This window comes from Eptesicus fuscus, chromosome 14 (assembly GCF_027574615.1).
Source record: "Eptesicus fuscus isolate TK198812 chromosome 14, DD_ASM_mEF_20220401, whole genome shotgun sequence".
NCBI lineage: Eukaryota > Metazoa > Chordata > Mammalia > Chiroptera > Vespertilionidae > Eptesicus > Eptesicus fuscus.
The window spans coordinates 27375197-27399169 of record NC_072486.1 but is presented as its reverse complement, the minus strand read 5'-3'; the positions used below and the strand labels follow the sequence as shown (position 1 = coordinate 27399169).

The 23973-nt window shown below is 40.9% G+C and overlaps 1 pseudogene; it reads left to right on the top strand.

Annotated features, from left to right (window-relative positions):
* The first annotated feature begins 8961 nt into the window (after nucleotides 1–8961).
* On the top strand, nucleotides 8962–22579 carry LOC103294671 (NADH dehydrogenase [ubiquinone] 1 alpha subcomplex subunit 12-like; annotated as a pseudogene).
* Nucleotides 22580–23973: the final 1394 nt, after the last annotated feature.

Sequence of the window (23973 nt, the reverse complement as noted above, 5' to 3'; positions counted from 1 at the left end):
AACACTGTTTTAGTACCCGCCTTCTTATTTTCTCTAAGTCTCCAGAGTTTCTACTGAGTCTGACACTAAATGACTTTTTTATTTCCTACCTAAAAGAACTCACTTTCCTCCACTTTTCCAAATCTCCCACTGATTTCCTTTTCCTCCTGTTGGCCATCTGATCTTTCTGATTACTCGTTACCAGTACGCCTCTATTTCCTCCATCTCTCATCTCATTTGTCCATCTTCTTGCATTTCAAAGGATGCCAAGTCCTGGTGAGGATGTAGGGGACAAAAACTCATCTAGTGCTGGTGAGAGTGTAAATTGGTACAGCCAACTGGAAATCAATTTGGCAATACTTAGTAAAGTCAAAGATGCTCAGACCCTCTTCCTAAGGGTCTGCCCCATTAATAGTCTAAGTGGCTGTTTTAGACTGAGTGCTCACTGCTTTATTCTCCTGAAGGAGATGCTATCATTATCCTAGTTTAATTGAAGAGGAAACTGAGGCAACAGGAAATTAAGTAACACACCCACAGTCACACTGTTGGGACTTTGTGATGGAACTTGGATTTGAAATGGGCAACTGGGCTTCAGTGCCTAAGCTGTTATCCACCGAACTCTGCCTGGAGAAGTTCATGCCCCAGGAGTGATGTTTACGAATGTGTACTGTAGCACTGCTTAGAACAGCAAAAAGGTGTGAGTGGCTGCACTGCCCCTCCAAAGGGGAATGGACTACTGTTTAGGAGCAAAAATGAGTGAACTGGATTCACAAATACCAACATGGATGGATCTCAAAAGTAAACTCTCATGGAAAAAGCAAGGTGCAGCAAGACACAGTATATATAATACCATTAGGGATGTAAAAATTTAAAATATACAAAACAACAATACATAATTACATATGTAGTAGTTAAAAACCTGGGATGTGAATGAACTAGATAATCTAAAGCAATGGGATGTTTTTCTCTGTGTTTCTAACACTGAAACACAAAACAGGGTTAATGAAAATATGGCAAAATATTAACATTTGTTTAATCCAGGTACTGGATATATAACTATCATAATAGTTTTTAGCTCTTTTCTACATGTTTGAAATACTTTATATACACAAAGCAAAAGCATTTTAAAAAGAAATGAGATTAGACAAAATGGTAGAAGTGTGGTACATATATACATTGGACACTGCCATTTGTGTCTCATCTTTTCTTATGGCTGAGTAGTAGAATGGATCTTAAGAATATCATGCTAAGCAAAATAAATCAGACAGAAAAAGTTAAGAACCATATGATATAAGTCATATGTGGGATATAAAATTGAAGGCAGCCCTGGCCTGGTGGTCAGTTGGTTGGAGTGCCATCCCTTACACCAAAAGATTGGGGTTTGATTCATTGTCAGGGCACATACCTAGATTGCAGGTTCGATCCCTGGTTGGGGTGCATACAGGAGGCAACCGATTGATTTTCTTCTCTTACATACATGTTTCTCCCCCTTCCCCTGTCTCTCTCTCTCAAATCAGTAAACATATCCTTGGGTAATAATTAAAAAAATATAAACTTTATAGGCAACAATGAGACAAACAAACAAAAACTCATAAACAGAGACAATAGGATGGTGGTTATGAGGGAAGGGGGTGGCAGAGTAGTAAAGGGTAAAGGGGTCAACTATATGGGGATGGAAGAATACTCGACTTTGCACACAATGCAAATACCCATGATATATCATAGTATGGTACAACTGAAACCTATATAATCTTATTAACCAATATCACCCCAATAAATTTAATTAAAAAAAAACCACAAGAAATTCTTGAGCACAGATTAAATGTTCAGTACTGTGAGGGAATAAAAAAGAAGGAAAATACACTTTTTAAGAGCCTAGAGCAGGCGTCCTTAAACTACGGCCCGCGGGCCACATGCGGGTGTTTTTGCCGTTTTGTTTTTTTACTTCAAAATAAGATATGTGCAGTGTGCATAGGAATTTGTTCATAGTTTTTTTTTTTAAACTATAGTCCGGTCCTCCAACGGTCTGAGGGACAGTGAACAGGCCCCCTGTTTAAAAAGTTTGAGGACCCCTGGCCTAGAGATTAGTTAAGGAGGCAAAGCCAGACCCATAATTAGGAACAACACATATGCAGGCAAGGAATTGCACAGCGAACCCCTGCTGAGGAATTTCACCTGAGAGGTTTCAGCAGCTAGGCTGTGGTTGATGTTGCAGGGGAAGGAAATTGTACTGGGCTAGTCTTTTTTTAAATTAAAAATAATTTTTATTGAAGTAATATGGGTTTATAACATTATATAAGTTTCAGGTGTACATTATAATTCAATATCTATATACACTACAGCCTGCTCATCACCAGGTTTAGTTTCCACTGATCACCATACCAGTACAATTGATCTCCTCTACTCATTTCCCCTTTCTTCCACCCCCTTACCTTTGGAATCAGCAATCTGTTGTTTGCATCTATGAGTCTGTCTCATAGATGGGCTAGTCTTTCAGCTCTTTCTAGCCCTCTCAATACGATCCCTGGTGTGAGTGATAGAGAGCTGAGGCTATGCTCTCAAGGATGGAGGATAGGAGACACCTTGGCTACCCAATCAAGTGGACGGCTTGTTACCAACATAGAGCAGCCAAACACAATTTTATTATTTTGTAGCCAGTTCTCTGTTTAAATACCTTATGTCCATAGATTCAGTGTAATTAGAGCCTATGCATGCATGAGTGTAATCCTATATAATAAAAGGCTAATATGCAAATTGTCCCCTCGACCTGGAATTTGACTAGCAGGCAGGCCGGCCAACCACCCATGTCCCCTCCCCCTGGCCAGGCTGGCTGGACCCCACCCATGCACAAATTCATGCACCGGGCCCCTAATTATATATATCTCCTAATATATAAAAACCCTGGGTCGTAATGACCAGTAATGACCAAGACTCCAACTGGAAGTCAGTCCTGTGGTCAGCGCTGGGTTGTGGCAACCCAGCGTTGACTGCTTCCACTGCAGGCATGGTGCCCCAGCACTGACTGCTGAGGGGGCAGCAAATCAGGACCAGAGAGAAGCCTGAATAGAGAAGCAGGGACTCATCTGTTGCCTCTGTGGCACTTGCTTTTGATCAGCACTTGCTTCTCTCTTTCTCTCCCAGTCTGGCCAGCAGCTGTGCCTGCATTTCTCTCCAGGCCTTCACTAGGGCTGCTGATCAGCCCTGCCTTTCTGACCAGGCCCTGTTGATAGGCCCAGAGACACTGACTGGCATAGGAACCGACCAATCAGAACCAAATGTGAGTGCTGTGGGGAGCCAATGGCTGCCTAGGAGGTGGAGCTTTTGACGCTGACTGGCATAGAAACCAATCACTCAGAACCAAATTGGCCAGCAGAGGAGGGCAGTTGGGGCAACCAGGCCAGCAGGGGAGGGCAGTTAGGGGCTATCAGGCAGGTAGGCAGAGGCAGTTAGGGGTGATCAGGCAGGCAGGAAGGTTAGCAGTTAGGAGCCAGTGGTCCCAGATTGTGAGAGAGATGTCCGACTGCCAGTTTAGGCCTGATCCCTATCGGGCCTAAACTGGCAGTCAGACATTCCCCAAGGGGTCCCCAATTGGCCCAATTGGAGAGGGTGCAGGTTGGGCTGAGGGAACCCCCCTCCATGCACGAATTTCGTGCACTGGGCCTCTAATAAGAAATAATACCTCAGGTACTTATTGAACATATTCATGTTAACTGTATATTTGTTATTTAACTTTTTAAATGTACATGATACTTGACAAATATCTAGAAAGACAAGTTTCCTTCCTGGGAGTTCCAATGTGGGCAAGCAGAACAGAAGGGGTAAGATCTTGACTTTGGGAAGACTTGTCAGGTAGGGAGAGGCTGCCCGGGTAGGAGAGAAGGGAAGCTGACATCTCTGGAAAAGTGGGGGTGGGGATGTGGAGAGAATGAAGGACTTTCAAAGAAATCTGTTGAAAGTAAATATGATGTTTAGTCAGTATAATGCCCTTGAAAAAACTTTTTGGAGAGCAGGGGTAAAGGTTAAGAAAAATGAATCTGATTGTGACAATACAGTCACGTGTTACTTAGTGACTAGGATACATTCTGAGAAATGCATCGTTAGGTGTCAGTGAGTGTGTGTGTGAAGGCCTAGGACAGTGGTCAGCAAACTCATTAGTCAACAGAGCCAAATATCAACAGTACAATGACTGAAATTTCTTTTGAGAGCCAAATTTTTTAAACTTAAACTTCTTCTAACGCCACTTCTTCAAAATAGACTCGCCCAGGCCGTGGTATTTTGTGGAAGAGCCACACTCAAGGGGCCAAAGAGCCGCATGTGGCTTGTGAGCCACAGTTTGCCAACCACGGGCCTAGGATATTACTGTCCACTACTGTAGACTTTATAAACACTGCCCACAACCCCCTTTCTGATAGGGTCAGAAATAGAACACTGAAGATTGTTAATGCTGCTCCATGAACAAGGATGTGGGCTGGAATGACTGGAAATATTGAGAAGAAACTGGGTATATTAGGTAGATCACCATAATGGTGACTGTCAGGGGGTGTGAAATGTGGCCTGAGAATCAGTAGGAGTAAGAAATCAAGACGGAGACATGAAGAAGGATCATAAGGGATTGTCATGGCCATGTGTTTTGGCTACTGCGTGTTGGAGCAATGGTCAGATTAAGGAACTTTGTGTTATTCATAATGAAGAGGGTATTTAACACGGAGAGGGGGTAGAACTGAGGACTCAATATTTTGATTTTGGAGTTTTGTTTTTGGTTCCACTGACACCATATGGTACAAACAGCTGTCTCTGGCATGGAATGGATGGAAGAAATAAAACTTATCAATGCTTTACCATTGTTACAACCTGAAAATATTTCCAAAGTACAGGGGTAGGCTGGTTTCACTGAACACAGGAAACTTTTACTACAGTGGCAGTGGCACTTAATTCTTGTTAAGGTAGCTCCTGAGGACCTGTGTCCTTCTACAGGATCAACAAAGAATTTATAGCAATGGGCCCTGTGACCATCAGGCTAGATCTGGGAGGGCTGTAGCGCCCTCTGAATATGTAGTGCTTGGTGGGCAGGCTCCTCTGTGCTGAAACAGGTCAGTGGCTGACTGATTGGAATGTAATCTGTGCACTCAAAATTGAGGTACTGAGTAAGAGGGAATCTATTGCCAAGACCCACAGATATTGCTCCCATTAGAAAAAATAAATTCCTCCTGAACAACACATCTTTCCATTTCTTACAGGAAATTCAGCTCCATTATAATCTCATGGAGCACTGTCATATATGCAGTCTATTTTTGACTGACATGCTATGCATGCATGAGAGTAATAAGATGAGTAGCGAAGAACCATTTAGTACTTTAGCAGCAGCTACATGTATTGAAGCTACCATATGCCAGACAACATGCTAGACTCCCTGCATATATTATTTCACCAATTCTGGATGGCTGATTTTAGTGTCATCACTTTACATATGTGGAAACCGAGGTTTAGAGAGGTTAGATAAATTGCTCAAGGTGACACAACCAATAAGTGGATGAGCATGAATTCAAAGTCAGATCAGACTTCAAAGTCCATGCTTTTTATTTTCTTATCCCTAATGCAAAGAGAACATCAAAGAATGATGAACAGACAGGAGGGCTTGAACATAGTCAGGTTAATGTACCTACACCTTCAACAACAATAACCTTTGGCCACAAATCAATGCAACCACCTCGGCATGTAAGGGAATAACTTTCCTTATGCAAGAAAGGTAGAGTCACTGCTGGTAAATTAAGTGACTGACCTGAATTGCATTTACCACTAGTAAGTGAAGAAAGAAAAATCTGTGTGACTTACGCTAATATTCTGAAAGAGCAGTCAGAGAGTAGAAATATATGGTATGACCATGGAGAAAAAGATCAACGAGGAAAGATGAGCAGAATATGCTTTAAGCCTCTTCAAGAAATGGACATTTAAGAACTCTGGATTTGCAAGTAATTGTGCCTTTCATTCTTGAGTTTTGGATCAGGCTTTGTCTTGGCTGCTTACCTCTTTCTTTCTCCAATTATGTAAGACTCCATTGTCCTGAAATCTGTCTGTCTCTCCATCTATACTATCATCTCCCTTCTCTTTTCCAGAAGGATTTAAAGCAATTTTAACAAAACATATCTACCCAATAAGGTTAATAAAAGTGAAATAATTACAAATTTACCTGCAACACTTTTCCCCAGCCCCTCACCCCTAGTCAACCACCATCCATCAAACTCAATCTCATACTTTGAGATCCAACTCAAAACTCCTCATCAGTCTGATCCTTCTGTTTTGTCCTACTTCTATTCTGTATGCATAATTTAACTACAGTATTTATCATATTGTCTTACAATTAGTTGTTTCATGTAAGTTTTCTCATTAGGCTATGAGGTCCTTGAAGTGGGAACCAAGTTGTGCTCATCTTGGTATCCACTGTACTTGGCAAAGTGTCTGACATATATTAGGTACATAAATAATTATTGAATAAGTGAGTGATAAAATAAAAACCAGGATTGAGGAAAAAAGGAAAAGCAAGTATTCTGAACATATAGATTAGTATACATATTTTTCTGTTGAGCATCAGATTTGGCCCTGGAAGCAGGGCAAAAAGTGAAACACAGAAAACCACATTATTATTACCAAAATGAAATGCAAACATTCTCAGGGAAGCCTGTAATTTATACCTAATTACATCACTCCCCTCTTATCTGCAGGGGATTTGTCCCTCTTGGCTCCCTGAGCTGCCAGGGGAGGCTCTGGCCACCTGTGACTCTGAGCTGGAATAAAAAGGTTGGAAAATGCATTTTGCTTTGTTGTTGGTGAAATACCATTCCAATCAATCATCGATGTAATTCACAAGGGCATTAATTTTTAATCATATGTCAATTGCCCTCTTTCAACATACAGGTGGGCAAAAGTAGGTTTACAGTTGTGAGTACACAGAACACAGTTTGTTCTCTATTATTATTTATTATTATATGATTTTCCATATGAACACCTGCATACCTACTTTTGCCCACTCCCGTATTTGTTTGGAGACACTATGGTTCAGTAAATAGAGAATGTACTTGGAATCAGGTATCCTTAGGTTCAGTTCCTAGTTCTGCCACTTATTTGCTATGAGATTCTGGAAAAACTCTAGAACCTCTCTGAGCTTCAGCCTTGGCTCTAAAAACTATATAAGCAGTATCTGAGACAGTATACTTAAGTATATAATATAGCGGCCCTCATATAGTAGCCACTCATCAATGATGGGTATTATTAAGGATAAAAATTCAATCATCCCCTGGTTGCCCTTAACTAGGACACTTGAAATTATTCCATATATTTTAGGAGTTAACACCTTTTAGGTTGTTCCCTTGGGGCATGTTGCCTTTGACTGTTGTCCTGCTGATTGTTGCCAAAACAATCACTATCTTAGCACTCACCCTCAGGATGTTGCCATATGTTGCAACAGGAGAGCTGGAATTTTTTGATTATCTGAAACCCTCTTGCTTCCAGTGGTACTATTTTTCCCCTGGCATCTAGCATACAAATCCTGCTTGAGCAGACACTAGAATTTTCTTAGATTTTATGCTGTCCTTTTTTCATCTCCACGGCCTACATCCTGTTTTTTATCACCTGCCTCCAGTCACCTTCTTTGTATACGAATGACCAGGACAATCTCCCTCAAACTCGGAGTTCAGTGTTTAATTATCCCTTTCAAAAATGTAAGAGAGATGTGCCAGCCTGTCAGATGATGGGTCTATCCATGTCAGTATTTTGTTTCTAAAGCAAGGAAAATTTCACGGGGTGTCTCAAAAGATTACAAAAATACTTTAGTCATCTTTAAAAACTTCCTGATAACCTATTGTCTATTTATCTAGAATTTCTTTGTTTCATCAGGATATGTTTCTTGGTATAGATAATGACATACTAGATGGTAGAGAGATACCCAAAGGAGAAAGGATATGTGTCCTTTGCTAGTTTAATCTTGAGATTTCTGCAGAGAATGGGAAACATGTAAGCTAGAGGTGCTTGAACTGCAGTGATAATTGGGATCATGTGTTTATTTCCGCAAAGAAGTGGAGAGAAAAATGCTCTGATCTGGTGATGTCTAGGCCCACACAGAAAAAACATGGCAAAGCTCTGCTTAGGATGAAAGACAGTAATAACCATAAATGGCACCATTAACTTAGAACTTTTTGTTCCCAAGTTTCATTCCCTTTATAAATCCTGATGTATGTTTATTTGATACTGACTCAGTATGGAGGTGTTGAATGTGATAACTTCCCATTTATTTCCTATATAGTTAAACTACTCAGCTCTTCATCCATCACAAATATTGACTACTGTAAGAAAGCACCATAGCCATGCATTGTGGCACAAATAAAGTAGCATCTGACTGCAGTGAACATTTGTAGAATATTTGGATTTTGGGGGCTGCTCAGTGTTCAAGCTCCTTTTTATTTGTGGGAATGCCCCAGTGTGTGTTATTGGAGGGATGGAAAGAGAATGGGGCAGATGTCCCCTTTCCCTGTCCCTCCTGTAGCTAGGATATGGACATCAATACATGCTGAGATAATTTCTTCCTTTGGTGCTTTTATCCTGAAAGCAGTGATACAAAGACACAGGGGTCATTCCGAAATTATTTACGGCGGTAGAAAAAGTTCAGGCCACAGAAACGACCTAGCTAAGACGCTCCTGCCGCCGGCCACCCCATCCCTGGTATCTGTCAAGGCAGGGATGGGGTGGCCGGCAGGAGCGTCTTAGCTAGGTAGTCCTGTGGCCTGAACCTGACTGTGATTCGTTCTGCTAAGTCTCTGGTTCTTGCCTGAATCTGCCTCTCCAGCCTTCCTTTGTATTTTGTCTGGGTTAGAGAAGATTTCTGTTGCTTCTCTGCGAAGTCTGACTAATGACATATAAATACAGCTCCTTCCTACCCGCGCTGTCTCAGGGATTCAGTCTACCTCCCTCTTGCAGCTCCCCTATTTCAGCATGGCTTCCATGTTTGCTGCAGCAGAAAGAGAATGTGAGAACGTACACTTGCTCTTACATGCTTTGGCCCAGAAGCACATAAGGCGCGTCCTCTCATGACCAAGAACAAGTCATATGACCCCACTTGACTGCAAGAAGGCATGAAATGTCATCTTCCTGTGTGTCTAGAAGGGAGAGGAGACTCACATATGGTAGACATTAGGAGTCTGTGCCATAAAGAATACAGACTAAGTGCTAAAAGTTCACTAAGGTGGAAAGTGAGAGAAGCTTGGAGAGTCAGAGAAGGTGTACCCGAAACAGCTTGAGTTCCTCTGTGCTGTCTCCTGGACCCTCAGCCACTGGCTCTGCCTCCGCCTCAGCTGCAGAGTCCGAGTGGTATTGGTGCCTGGTGCTGACCAGTCACTCGGAGGGCTGGGCTGTGTAGCCTCTCCTGTCTCTTCCTGACTGAATGAAATGCTGCACAGCAGGGTGTGGAATCTGGCTTTCCAAGAAGGTGCCAAAGGGGCGAAATGTGGCAACCTGGAAGGGCTGGGAAGCTACTTGCCTGTTGGTCCAACTTTGACTAATGGAAAACAGGAGTCAGGAGGTAAACAGACAGAACATTCCATCTTCTGCCGCTTTCCCTGGAGGCACGGTTTCTCCATAAGGTCAGTCAGGAGACCTGCTGCGTCTTGCCCATTGTCAAGCACTGCCCAGCACAGATCTTCCAGCAGGTATGGCTTTTACCTTGTATGGCTTACCTTCTTTTCCAGTTTCACTTTCTTTTTCCCCTAAATCTTGCTGGCTTGGGATTGTATTCACAAACAAAACATTGTAAGAAAAACCTCAGTTTCTTCCTCTGTTGCATGATTCTCTATTAACACATCCACACTTCTGGCCATCAAATATGTGGGATTTTTCCCTACACATTAAACATGTCTTTGATTCTCAGTGGACATCTAAAATTCAATTCATTTCTTACAATACCTAAGTCAAGTTATTGTCAGATACCAAAGTTAAAATGGCAAGCCATTTATCATATTATACTTATGTGTATATACATAAAATTAAAAAAAAGAATTTTTATTTTTCAATTGTAGTGGATATACAACTTAGTTTCAGATGTACAACACAGTGATTAGACAATTAAATAACTTACAAAGTGGTCATCCAATAAATCTAGTACCCATCTGACACCATACATAGTTATTACAATACTAGTGACCCAGCATGCGAAATCGCACAAGACCCAGACCCGCGGGAAATAGCATGAGACCCAGGACCCCAGACCCCACCGTGGGATTCCCCTGAGTCCCGCTGCTCCGCGAGACCCAGAGTCAAGTCCCACCATGCCGTAGGACCCAGAGTGAAGTCCCGCTGCGCCGCAGGACCCAAAGTCAGGTCCCCGCCCACCCACGTGTGCTTCACCATGCACGCACGCACGCAGCCTCCTGGTGACCGGTCTTTGGTTGTTACGGCGTTAGGACCACTGGGTTTTTATAATATAGATTATTGACTATATTCTCCAGCTGTACTTTACCATGACAGTTCTGTAACTATCAATTTGTACTTCTTAATCCCTTCACCTTTCACCCATTCCTCCCCCCAAACCCTCCCATCTGTCAACCATCAGTCTGTTCTCTGTATCTCTGAGTATGTTTCTGTTCTGCTTATTTATTTTGTTTTTTAGATTCCACATATACCGTATTTTCCAGCGTATAAGATGACTGGGCGTATAGAAAATTTTCCTGGGTTAAAAAGTCATCTTATACGCCAGAAAATACAGTAGGTGAAATCATGTGGATTTGTCTTTCTCTGTCTGACTTATTTCACTCAGCATAATACCCTCTAGGCCCATCTGTGTTGTTGCAATGGAAAGATTTCATTCTTTTTTATGGTTGAGTCATATTCCATAACATATATGCACAACTTTTTTATTCACTTATCTATTGATAGACACTTGGTTTGCTCCATATCTTGGCTATCCTACATAATAAAAGCCTACTATGCTAAGTGTCCAGTCGGCCATTCAACCAATCAAAGCGTAATATGCTAATGATATGCTAAGGCAGCTCAACCACTTGCTATGACATGCACTGACCACCAGGGGGCAGACAGTCAACCGGTCAACCAGTCGTTATGACGTGGACTGACCACGACGGGGCAGATGCTCCGACCAGTAGGTTAGCTTGCTGCTGGAGTCCGGCCGATTGGCACTGAGCAAGACGGGCTGGACACGCCCTGGAGCCTTCCTGTGGTCCTTCCCCAGCTGGCCAACCTCCTGTGTGTCTCCCTGGCCCTGATTGTGCACTGGTGGGGTTCCCTCAGCCTGGCCTGCACCCTCTAGCAATCAGAGACCTCTCAGGGGATGTCGGAGAGCTAGTTTCAGAACTATGGGTCGCTATGATGCACACTGACCATGAGGGGGCAGCCGCTCAATGCAGGAGCTGCTCCCTGATGGTCAGGGCACTCCCATAGGGGGAGTGCTGCTCAGCCAGAAGCTGAGCTCACAGCTGAGCCTCTCCCACCTCTGCGGCAGCGCTAAGGATGTCTGAATGCCGGCTTAGGACACCTAAGCTGTCAGTTGGACATCCCCCGGGGGTTCCCAGACTGTGAGAGGGTGCAGGCCGGGCTGAGGGAACTCCCCCCCCCTGCACAAATTTTGTGCACCAGGCCTCTAGTCATAAATAAGTTTCAATGAACATATGGATGTGTATGTCCTTTAGTGTTTTAGGTTTCTTCAAATAAACATCCAGAAGTTGAGTTGCTGGATCCTTCTTTTCTCTTATTATATCCTTTGTTTTAAAGTCTTATAGCCTATGATTTAAAGTCTATGTTGTCTGGTATAAGTACTCCAGCTTTTTTGTTTGTTTGCTTGTTTCCATTTTCATAAAATAGCTTTTTCTATCCCTTTATTTTCAGTCTATGTGTGTCTTTTGATCTGAGTTGATTTTCTCGTAGACAGCATATATAATGGTCTGGTTTTATTATCTATTCAGTCACTGCATGTGCTTGACTGGAGCCTCGAATCCATTTGCATTTAAAGTAATTGTTGATAGTTATGTATATATTGCCATTTTATTATTCATATATATATATTTAAAATGTTTTTATTGACTTTTAGAGAGGGTGGGAGAGAGAGAGAAACATTAGTGTGAAAAACACTGATTGGTTGCCTCCTGCATGCATCCTGACCAGGGATCAAACCTGCAACCTGGGTATGTGCTATGATCAGGAATGGAACTAGTGACCTTTCAGCGCACAGGACAATACTCAACTGAGCCACACTAACCAAGGTTATTATTCATATTTTTTATATATTTTTTCTTTTTATTCATAAAGATGACCCTTTCACATTTCTCATAATTCTCATGTGGTGGTGATGAACAACTTTAGCTTTTCCTTGTCTAGGAAGCTCATTTTCTGTCCTTCAATTCTAAATGATACCTTTGCTGGGTAGAATAATTTTGGTTGTAGGTCCTGGCTTTTCATCACTTTGAATACTTTATGCCAACCCCTTCTGGTCTGTAAAGTTTCTGTTGAGAAATCAGCTGACAGTCTTATGGAAGCACCCTTGTAGATAACTAACTGCTTTTCTCTTGCTGCTTTTAAGATTCTCCCTTTGTCTTTAACCGTTGGCATTTTAATTATTATATGTCTTGGTGTGGGCCTCTTTGGGTTCATCTTGTTTGGAATTCTGTGCTTCCTGGAATTATATTTCTATTTCCTTCACTAGGTTAGAAAAGTTTACCATCATTATTTTTTCAAATAGGTTTTCAATTCTTTGCTCTCTCTCTCTTCTCCTTCTGGCACCCCCATGATGTGAATGTTGCCTAAAGTTGTCCCAGAGGCTCCTTAGACTATCCTAATTTTTCTTGGATTCTTTTTGCTATTCTAATTGGGTGTTTTCTGCTTCCTAACTTTCCAAATCTCTGATTTGATCCTTTGCTTTATCTACTCTACTGTTGATTCCCTGTAATGTATTTTTATTTCAGTTATGGTAGTCTTCATTTCTGACTGTTTCTTTTTTATGTTTCTCTCTCTCTCCATTTTTATGTTTCCTGTTTCTTTGTTGAAGTTCTAACTAAGTTCATCTACTCTTCCCCTAAGTTTATTGAGAATCCTTATAACCAATGTTTTGAACTCTGCATCTGGGAATCATTTCGTTCGGTATTTGTGCGCCCTCAATTTGTCAACTGTTGCTGGTTTTGTACCATAAACTTTATCTTTTATGTAGCCCCATAAAAAAGTCTAGTAGATAAATTTTCTTTGTTCAAAGCTTAGTCTGGTTTCACCAATTATTACAAATCAGTTAAACCTGAAAAGGAGTGAAAATTAAGTGTGTTATTAGCTGTTAAAGTGTATATACATTTTTGGGGACACAGGGTATCCAAAAAGGCAGTGTTTTCAAACTTCCAATAGCATTTTATGATGAATTTCCTTTGTTCAAAGCTTAGTCTGGTTGAAAAGAAAGAAACATTAATTGAGCTATCAGCTGTTAAAGTGTGTATACATGTTTTTGGGATACTCTGTATTTACTATCTGCTTAGCTTTTGAGCACATGCCTTCAATGATAAGCAAACTGACAAGACAGAACCAAGGGCAGTGCCCTGTGACATACCAGTAGATAGTGCAGGCTGACCTCAACCTGCTAATCAATCTCACTGGGTACCATCATCAAGCAGTTAATATAGTTGTACCAAGCTCTAAGAGACTTTATCAGAAGACCTGTGGAAATACATTTCCAATGGGTTTACTGTTTCTCTCTTTTACTATGTTAGTAACTGATACCATAGCAAGGTATCAACTGTTAAAGTAAGCATACATTTTTTGGGGGACACAATGCCAAGCACAATCAGCTAGGCCTGGGTATTGCCAAGTGGCTTGACACTCATAGCTAGGTCTTGGGGTTCACTTATTGAACATGAACAATTTCACTGAGCATCAGCATCATACAAGGCTCTCTGACTAGGAAGGATCAAGAAAATGACTCTGTAATGATTCCTGAACACAGACAATCCATGAATATTGCACAAACCACAAATTACCCAAAATCCCCCTCTTGTGGCTAATGTAAATGACTATTATTTCTTTGATAATCACAGCTTTTTCTTCACTCTAATCTGTCCTTCTTAAAGATGAGATTTATTGAGATACGTAATCATAGAATTATCCCTGTTTTCTGACAGCACCCAATCTAGAATAAACTCCCCTTTCCTAGATCCTGACCCAACCAAAGCCCAAATCTATAGGTTCTTTTTAACACTCTCTTGCTGAGAGACCCCTTGGTTTCCCCATAGTACGTGCAATCCCTTATACTGGGACAAGTAATAAACCAAACAGTCAATTCCATGTCTGTTCTTGGTGACCTATGGTTGAAGAGTGTTGCCACATAGTCATAAAAGAACGAAATGGTGTTCACACACACACCAGATTCATTATTTTCACTTTGGCCCTAGGACTCAGACCTGAGTCCACAGTCACAAAACCCTGCTATTATTTCCCTGCTAATGATTTAGAATGGCGCACTGGCTTTTCTCTTGGAGGAGACGGCCTTTTCTCCCCTCTGCATGGGCACAATTCTGTTCATGGTGATTCATTTCAAACGCTAGTGATGAAAACTGGGGCAGAGTCTGTGCTATCCTGGCCCCATGTCCCTCAGCACAAGTCTTCTGCTTGTGCTGCTGCCATCGAATCCAATGACTCTTGAAGTGGTATAAGGAAACTACTTTGCTTGTGGTGACTGTGGTGTCTGGCTCTGGGAGAGCAATTCTTCTCTTGAGTCATGGGCAAGCCTAGCTCATGGGCTGAGGCCAGGGGTGGGAGAGAGATAAAAGCTTTTCTCCCCTCTGCAGTACCCAGCTAGAACCAGACTCACTGAACCAGACCCAGCATTACAAATATTGTATTCATATGTAGCTTGATATACTCATTTAGTTTCAGGGAACTTCAATGTTTTCCTGGCACTGGATTCTACTTGCACTTGAAGCTGTGATTTTTTTTTCTCTACAAGTTTACACACTAATTGTTGTCTATTACATTGTAATAGCCTTTCTCTTTCCAATTAATTGTACAACTACTTCTTCAGCACCCACCATAAAGCTTGTGGAGAATACAAAGAGGCATGCAGGAACTATGGCTCTGATCTTGAGAAGTATATAATCTAGACAAAACTTTCAAACATGTGAATAAGTAACTGGACATCACTCTTTCAGTGAACAAACACTTATTAAGCACATACTCAATGCCAGGCATGATAACATAAGTTGCATGTTGATAAATGCTACGAGTCTACATGCTATAAAGCAGCATTCAAAGGATAATAATCTTATTATTAAGTACCTTCTATGTGAAAGTACTGAACCAAGAACTATAACCTGAATATCTCGCTTAATCTTCAGAAGGACCCTTTGAGATTGATATTGTTATCACTCTGTTTTGAGGATGAGGTATCTCTGGTCATGGTATAACTTGGTATGATCCTAGAGCTAGTTAAGTACTGGGGGCAGGATTCAAACCCAGGCAGTCTGTCTATGGATCTATGACCTTAACAAATAATTATAACTTGTGTTTTTAAAATTCTTTTGGTCTACAATTGTTTGGGATGCTGTTGATCTCTGAGAACTTCTGCATTGGGGAAGCTTAGAAAAATTACAACCAGACATTTTTTAAGGTGTTTGAATTTTTTCCCTGCAGCCATGCTTCATATAGGAGCCCATGTGGATACATAAGCACCAAAGCAGAGCCCAGAGTCCGTAGCTATGACTGTACTCGCGTTGTTCTATGTATTCTGTACAGTCCTGGGAGGTTATTTTTAATGCAACATGCCAGAGTGGCATGTTGAAAGATCCATAGTAACCAGCTAACAGTAACAGCAGGGCCTGCCAAGTAAAAGTTCCGTAAATCAGTCATAAATGCAGTTACAAAATCCGGCCAGCGTCGTGTGCATGAGGGAGTATCCTTGGAGGAGGCACAATTCTCGCACAGTTTCATGGGATCTCCTCGAAATTCCATGGGAGTAAAGAGTCCCTGTGGCAATTTTTTTTTTAAAGGGGAAAACAGTAAGAAAGAGGCTTCCTATAACTTTATTCTAAGAGGGAACTTTCTCCCCCGTGATTGGGTAGCTCAAAGGAAAAGACACTCAGAGAAACGAATTTTTCAGATACCATGTGCCCTCCTTTCTCATGTTTTTAATATTTTTGGAATCATTCCTTTTCCACTACCACAGTCCACGTTCAGGCCTTAATAACTTGGTGTACTAAAAAACCTCAATGCTTTTCTCTGTCCCTCCTCAAATCTACTGAATTTACAATGATAAAAATTACCCCAGGCAGGATTTTGGACATCTTACCCCTGGAGTGAGAATTTTACAGGAAGCGCAAGGGCTACCAAACCAAATAAAAGCTCATGCTTGACACACGAGGGCCATCCCCTGGGGGAGACTTAGAGCAATCTCTGAGTAAGCGAGATGCTTCCATTGGGCTTCGGGAATTAGGAGGCTTTGGGATAAGGACTTTCATATCAGGCAATGGGTACACTGTCAATGACACTCACAAGTAATGTTGTTGTTACCTTTGAAAAGTCTGAGAAATCACTTTGATTTATTTGGCTCCCCGCTGTTACAGAAAATCTGGGCATGGGGAACAGGCCATTCATAACTGACAGAGAATAATACACAAGAATGAAAAACCCCATGGGCAGGAAACCAGAGCATTGATAGCTTAATGCTCAATAAAAGATTTAATCGGGGATTGCAGGAGTGAATTTTGATGCCCTTCCCCAACCACCCACGACAATTCACACCACACATACTAGTGGCTGGTTCTCTCCTTGCTTACTTAAAACACACACACACACACACACACACACACACACATATATGCGCGCACACGCAGGCACACATGCACACAAAAAAACCACACAAGTCACTGTCCTCTGAGAGAGGGAGATATTGGGTAAAGGTAGGAAAGGACTGAAGAAAGCTGAGAGGAAAACTTTCGGAGCAATGCCACCCGGAGAGCAATTTAAAATGAGAAAAAAAAAAAAAAACCCTCTGCCTCTATAATCGAAGTTAGCGGGAAAACATGATTTGGCTTCTAACTTTACAGAAACATTGGTATTGGGAAACAAAGTGTGGCTCTGTAACCAGAAAGGTGAGAGATAAGTTTAAGTGGAAAGCCCTTTTCTAGACGCCTGCTTAGGACGCCTACCTTGGCTGGGAATTCCCCAGTTCAGGTTTTCCCCCAGAAGGAGATTCTTGTTGAAGAGAAGAGAGTTATAAAATAGATTTTTCTTTATTTAAAAAAAAATATTTTTATTGATTTCAGGGAGGAGGTGGGTGGAGAGAGAGAGAGAGAGAGAGAGAGAGAGAGAGAGAGAGAGAGAAAGAGAGAAACATTAATGATGAGAGAGAATCATTGATTGGCTGCCTCCTGCATGCCCCCTACTGGGGATTGAGCCCACAACCAGGGCATGTGCCCCTGACCGGAATCGAACCCGGGATCCTTCAGTCCGCGGGTCGACACTCTATGCACAGGGCCAAACCAGATAGGGCAGATTTTTCTCTATTTTCTATGAATGTTTTAATTTCAAGGACTTCAATACTTTGGGCACTTTCTTTTTAAAAATTGTAATGCAATATACATAACATAAAAAATGTATCATTTGACCATGTTTTAAGTGTACAAGTCAGTGGCATTCAATATATTCACAATGTTGTGCAATCATTACCACTATCTTTTTCCAAAACTTTTTCATCATCCCAGACAGAAACTCGGAATCCATTAAACAATAACTGCTCATTTCCCCTTTTCCCAGCCCCTGGTAACCTCTACTCTACTTTCTGTCTCTATGAATCTGCTTATTATAGACTAGAGGCCTGGTGCATGAAATTCGTGCACAGGTAGGGTCGCTAGGCCTGGCTGGCAATCAGGGCCGATCAGGGCCTTCTGGCTGCTGGCTGGGGCCTCCCTTCGTTCCATGCCGCCCCCTGGTGGTCAGCGCACGTCATAGCGAGCAAGCAAACTCCCAGTCTCCCAGTCAAACTCCTGAGGGGACACTTTGCAAATATATATAAAATATATTTCATAAGTGGAATCATATATTTTTTCCTTTTGTGTCTGGCTTATTTCATTTAGCATAATGTACTGCAGGTTCATCCAGGTTGTAGCCTGTAGCAGAATTTCATTCCTTTTTAATAATGAATAATATTCCACCCTTGCCTGTGTTTCTATGTGGTTAGAGCACTGGCCAGTGCACCGAATAGTTGCAGGTTTGTCCCTGGCCCTGGTTGGGGCACATGCCAGAGGCAACCAATCGATGTGTCTCTCTCACACTGATGTTTCTCTCTCTCTCCCCTCCCCGTTCCTTTCCATTCTCTCTGAAAATCAATGGAAAAAATATCGTCAGGTGAGGGTTAACAATGACAATAACAACAAAAAATAACATTCCGTTAAATGTATATACCACATTTTGATTATTCACTCTTCTCCATGATGGAGATTTGGGTTCTTTGTACCTTTTCACTATTGATTAATGCTGCCATGAACATCAGTGTACAAGTATCTGTGTGAGTTGTTTGCTTTCAATTCCTTTGGGTATATACTTAGAGGTGGAACTGCTGGATCGTACGGTAATTCTATGTTTAAGTTTTGGAGGACATTTGAGCACTTTCAGAGAGAGTATAAACCATGGAAACAAACTTTTTCAGAATCTGAGCTTTCCAAACCCAAATGAGTAGTATCAATTGGATTTAGGGGAAAAAAGTGATTGGTGACCCTGATGTGAGCAGTTTGGGTGGAGGGTTTAAGACAGAAGCCAGAAGGGAGTGGATTGACAAGTGACTAGGAAGTAAGTCAGGAGAATTTTGAGCATGCTTAAATGCTAAGTGGGAGATAAGAAAGAGGGTGGGATGGATAATGAGCAGAGGCCTGCAAGAAGGCAGGAGAGGGAAGTGGTGGGAAATGGGTTGACCTGCATTGGGGATCTGCCTCTATATACAGAGAGAAAGGTGCAACTAAGTTTAATCATCCAAAGGTGTTTTTTTAGTTTGGCATTTTGGGGGAATAAAAAGTGAAACACTACCTGGATTTTACTGTGAATGTTACAGTATTGGAAAGAAAGCTTGAACCCCAAACTAAAAATGGGGCAGAAAATGCAAAATGTTGCAAGGCAAAGATACAGAGAAGGCATTGTGCCTTTCAGAGAGAGAAAGTACTTCCAGTGTGCAGGAGGACCAGTAATAAGGGAAGACTTCACCGGAGTGTAACTATTTGAAATCTAGGTAGACAGCTAGCAAAGACAGCTAGCAAAGTGGGGCAAAGGTCATGTTTCCCAAGCTGTGTTCACAGGATACTTAGATATTCTATGAGAAACGGGCATTGTGGTCAAATTAATTTAGAAAGTGCTATCTATAGGAAAACCATATTCAACATGAGGCATTTTAAAAGCTAAAAAAGACACTATTAATTTTGCTGGGACAACAGATGTAAATTGGGGTTGTCCCAGGTAATTGGGAAGAGTCCTTACCCTCACTCTATACTACATTCCCCTTTTGGAGATTTAACTGAACATTAGGATTTTAACAGATTTTGAATACTATCGTTAAAAAAATCTGTTTTATACGGATTAATGCAGCATTTCCCCGATTTATTTGACCATGGAACCTCCACCTTGGTTTTTCTCTTCCCCCCTGAGGAGTACATATTAGCACTAATAAGTGCTGGAAAGGCAGAGACATGGAAGATGTGGGAGTCAGGGAGGATTGGGTCTGGCATAGAGAGAGCAGTAGAAAGTGAGATTAGGAAGCGGGGGGCGGGGCAGGCGGTTGAACCATATCCTAGATGAGGGCCAGAAAGAAAACTTTTACCTAATGAAAGCCATTTCTCACAGCAGCAAAAGGAACCCGTGCCTATAACTTGAAAAGAATTTCAAAGAATCATGACTCTCAGGAGGGTAATATGGCATATTTTCCCTGTTTTCCTATTTCTGTTCCTTCCTTAAAGGTAGGGGAGGTGGAAAACTCCAATTGAGGGAATGTCTTCCATTCACAAGGTCTTGATGGCTGAGTTATAAAACTCCTATCTGAAGTTGTATGTTCTTCTCTTATTGTGGTTTCATTTGTGAGGTCTAAATTCCTCTTTAGAGATGGAGGGATGCTAGGTTTTGAAGAAAAAAGTTATCTAGAATCAGTTTGCTATTGTGGGTGCTACACTCTAAGACATAGATATGAATACAGAGAGTTCACCTGGCTAGAGCAGCATGATAATAAAACAAACCTCAGCCACCATCATTGCTTGACCACAGTCCCACTTTTCTTAACTAGAGGACATGTATCTGGCAACTTAGTTACAGGACAATAAAGAAGAAGCAGGAATAGTTCAAAAATAAACTCTTCAAGAGGCTAAAACTTATGGCACAAACTCACACACTGAGGAGTCACAGAAATCTCAGGACGACTCCTCTTACTCATTTGCACACACTTCCAGTAAGTTTAGTAACCCAGATTTCTAGCACACAATAAATTTAACAGCAAATTAAAAGGGAAGGAAAAATTAACAGCGGTCGGCACATTTAAGTGAAAAGGAAAAGTGTAATACTGTAAAAATTCAATGAAAGGACTAATAGTGTAAGGTTCTTCAACCAAACCTCAACTCTGATTATACCAATCAGTTCTATAATAGAACCACACTTACTTATAAGGATTATTTTGATTCATTAAAGGATGTTTAAAGTGTGTTCCACTGCTCTGTTTAAGATGATAAGAAAGCCTATGAGACATTTTAGAAAGATTTCAATCCACAATGCTTGTGATTTTAAAGGTTTGGTCCTTTAAAGGTATCTGTTATCTGGGGGAGTCACTGCATCCAACTGATACTCTCTTCAGGTGCCCTTTCTTTTAGAAAGAACTTGGTTATCAATTTTTTTTTCTACAATCCTGTAGCTTGAAAGAGGATCAACATGGCAACAAAGTGTTTTGAAAACAGCCTCTTGTGATTTGAAGATTAAACAAATCATTAAATTAAATGACTCCACAATCAAATGTTTATGACTTAAAAGTTGGCCAGCCAGTGGCACTCTGTAAAGGAACACCGGCTCAATTATGTCATAAAATACAGCAGCTACACTCTATCTTATCAACTTAAAAGCCACTTGCGGTTCTTATATGGGGATGCTGGCTGTTCAGTTGGCGGGGGACAGGCCTGTGTGTAAAGAGCAGCTGTGGACGCTGCATCAGCTGCTCTCCAGGAAGCAGAGGCCAGTGGTGCAGTTATGGGAGCCCTTATTTTCTCCTTCTTATTTGATTTTTGGATTGCTTTTGCCTATTTTAAAGACACTGGGTAATTTTTTACCTCATCAAAAAAGTAGGTAAGAACAAAGAAAGGTGCCCTTAAGGTAAATAGGAGTAGAGTTTGGAAGTTCTGAAAAATTAACACTATTTAATGCTCAGTTTGCCACTGTTGAAAATAATAAAACACAGTTTAGAGCATATGGTCATCGTCCTTATTTCTTGGCAAACAATAGCATTTTCATTTCCCATTCCAAATTGAGCTAGACAGCTGAAGAGGGAATCATACTAGAAAAGTACGTTTACTTTCGGATAATTAGAAGATGCTAAGATTTATCAGTCCCTGGTCTCATCATTTAATGAGGTTTGCTTTTATTCAGTCTTTATTAGAAATATAGATGGGGTTCTAAAAAAAAAGGCCAGTTTCTAATATATGAACCAATTCTGGGAATTAAGAAAAATCCACACAGCTATAAAAAGGCTACATTAAAAGCATGTAAAACACCCTATTGACTTGAATAAGAAAAAGGAGGCAAACAAACAAGACTTGCATGGTTTAGGGGCATGATGGCTGCAACTCCATGAAAGAGGTTGTGATACAAAATTTGTCTAATTCACAGAGTTTGAATTTTAAAAAGTAATAGAATTTTAGGGCTTCAAAAGAGTACCAGTGTATAATCCTGGACCAGAATCACTGGTATCACCTGGGAGCCTGACAGAATAAAAAAATTCCTGAATCTTACCACCCCAGGACATGTGAATCAGGAATTATGGGGGTGGAGCATAGGAATCTTGTTTTGTAAAGCTCTCCCAGATGATGCTCATGCGACTGAAGTCTGAGATCCCTCTGGCATCACTTCGAATGTTACTGACCCCACGTTAAATGTACAGAGCGACAGGAATGGTGCACCTGGAAGCACAGGCCTACAGGGCAAGATGGTCTTGAAGTGCGGGCTGCAGCAGGTTGGTGGCCACGGTGGCATCTGAGGCTATCTATGAATCCTCTTCAGGGCAAATGATGTGAGGGTTAGTGCATTAGTGGGGGAAGCCAAATGTGGGAACACATAGTATGAAGCAGTTTTTTGGCTGTCACTGATGGGTTATATATACTACTGAAGTGAATGGCAAAAACACATTCTCTGCTGCAAAAGGAAGCATCGTGCCCCCTGAATGGCATGGCTGGCCTCACTGTGTGACTAGTGATCCTCCAACAACAAAACCACCTACTGCTCATAAATTCATCTGGACAAGCCATAAATTCAACGTGTGTTGCCTTCCAGAATCATATGTACTTATTCTACCATGACAGAGAGGATTCAAGAGTGGGTCCCACCATCAACATCTTACAAGTAAAAACAATGAAAAACAATTTAAAAATGTAAAATATGGGGCTATTCAATTGCACTTTTACTGCTTACTGTTAACTTGATTAAAATTATTTGATTAAACAAAAAAAGAAATAAATGTGTAGAGGGACATTCATTATCTTTCACAGCAACCCATTCCATAGCTGGACAGTTTTGATTTTTCTGAGATAAATCTAAGTACAGAGATATCTTCTGTGGTCCTAATTATATTCATCAGGAGGCACACAAACAAGCCCAGTCCCTTTTCCCTTGTTGGGAGGTGAGATAGACAGATTCTGGTTTGAATGCTGGCTCTATCATTAATGTATGTATGACTTTGGGCAAGTTACCTGACCTTTCTGAGCTTCAGTTCCCTCATTTGCAAAGGAAGAATAATATTAGTATCTTCCTTATAAAGTTGTGGTGAAGATTAATGAACACTCAATAAATAAATGCGTATGATTATTATATCAAGTTATAACCCTTTAAAAATTTAAGAGTTATTATGCTCCCTCTAAGCCTGTTTCTTTCTAAGCTAGGTGTCCCCACTTCTCTCCACCATCCCTATTATGAAATGATTTTGGATTTTCTCACCATTCTGATTTTCTCTACCCTTAAAAGGTCTCTATGTCAGTGTCCCTAGCAAAGTGTGGCTCCCCATATGGAAGGAGCTCTACTGGTATATTCCAGATCACATCTGATCTCTGCCTCTTTAAAAAAAAATATTATTCTCTGTCAGTGTAGCCAAACTGAGGTATTTTGACAGTCATTTCATCCTGTAGACTCATATTGACCCTGCTTTCAACTAAAACACTAAGGTATTTAAATATAAATATTATTTTAATTACACAAATGAGACAATTTCAATATACACAAAGAGAACAATAATGCCAAAAATGCAAGCCACTAAAGCAAAAATAAACAAGTATGACAACATCAAACTAAAAAGTTTCTACACAACAAAGGAAACAATAAAAAAAGGCAACCGAGAGAATGGAAGAAAGTATTGGCAAACTGCCTATCTGATAAGGGGCTAATATCCAAAATATATAGAGAATCCTACAATTCAACAACAACCATAAAGCTACTTCACTGAAACATGGACAAAGGATGTGAATAAACATTACTCCAAAGAAGATAAACAAATAGCCAACAGGTACATGAAAAGATGCTCATCATTCACTAATCATTAAGGGAATGTAAATTAAAACCACGATGAGATATTATTTCCGATTTGTTAGGGTGTCTATTATCAGAATGACAAGAATAAGTATTGGCAAGAATGTGCAGAAAAGAGAGTTTTTGTACACTGTTGGTGGCAATATAAATTAAAAAACAGTATGGAGGTTCCTCTAAATATTAAAAATAGAACTACCAGGTGATCTAGCAATTCCATTTTCT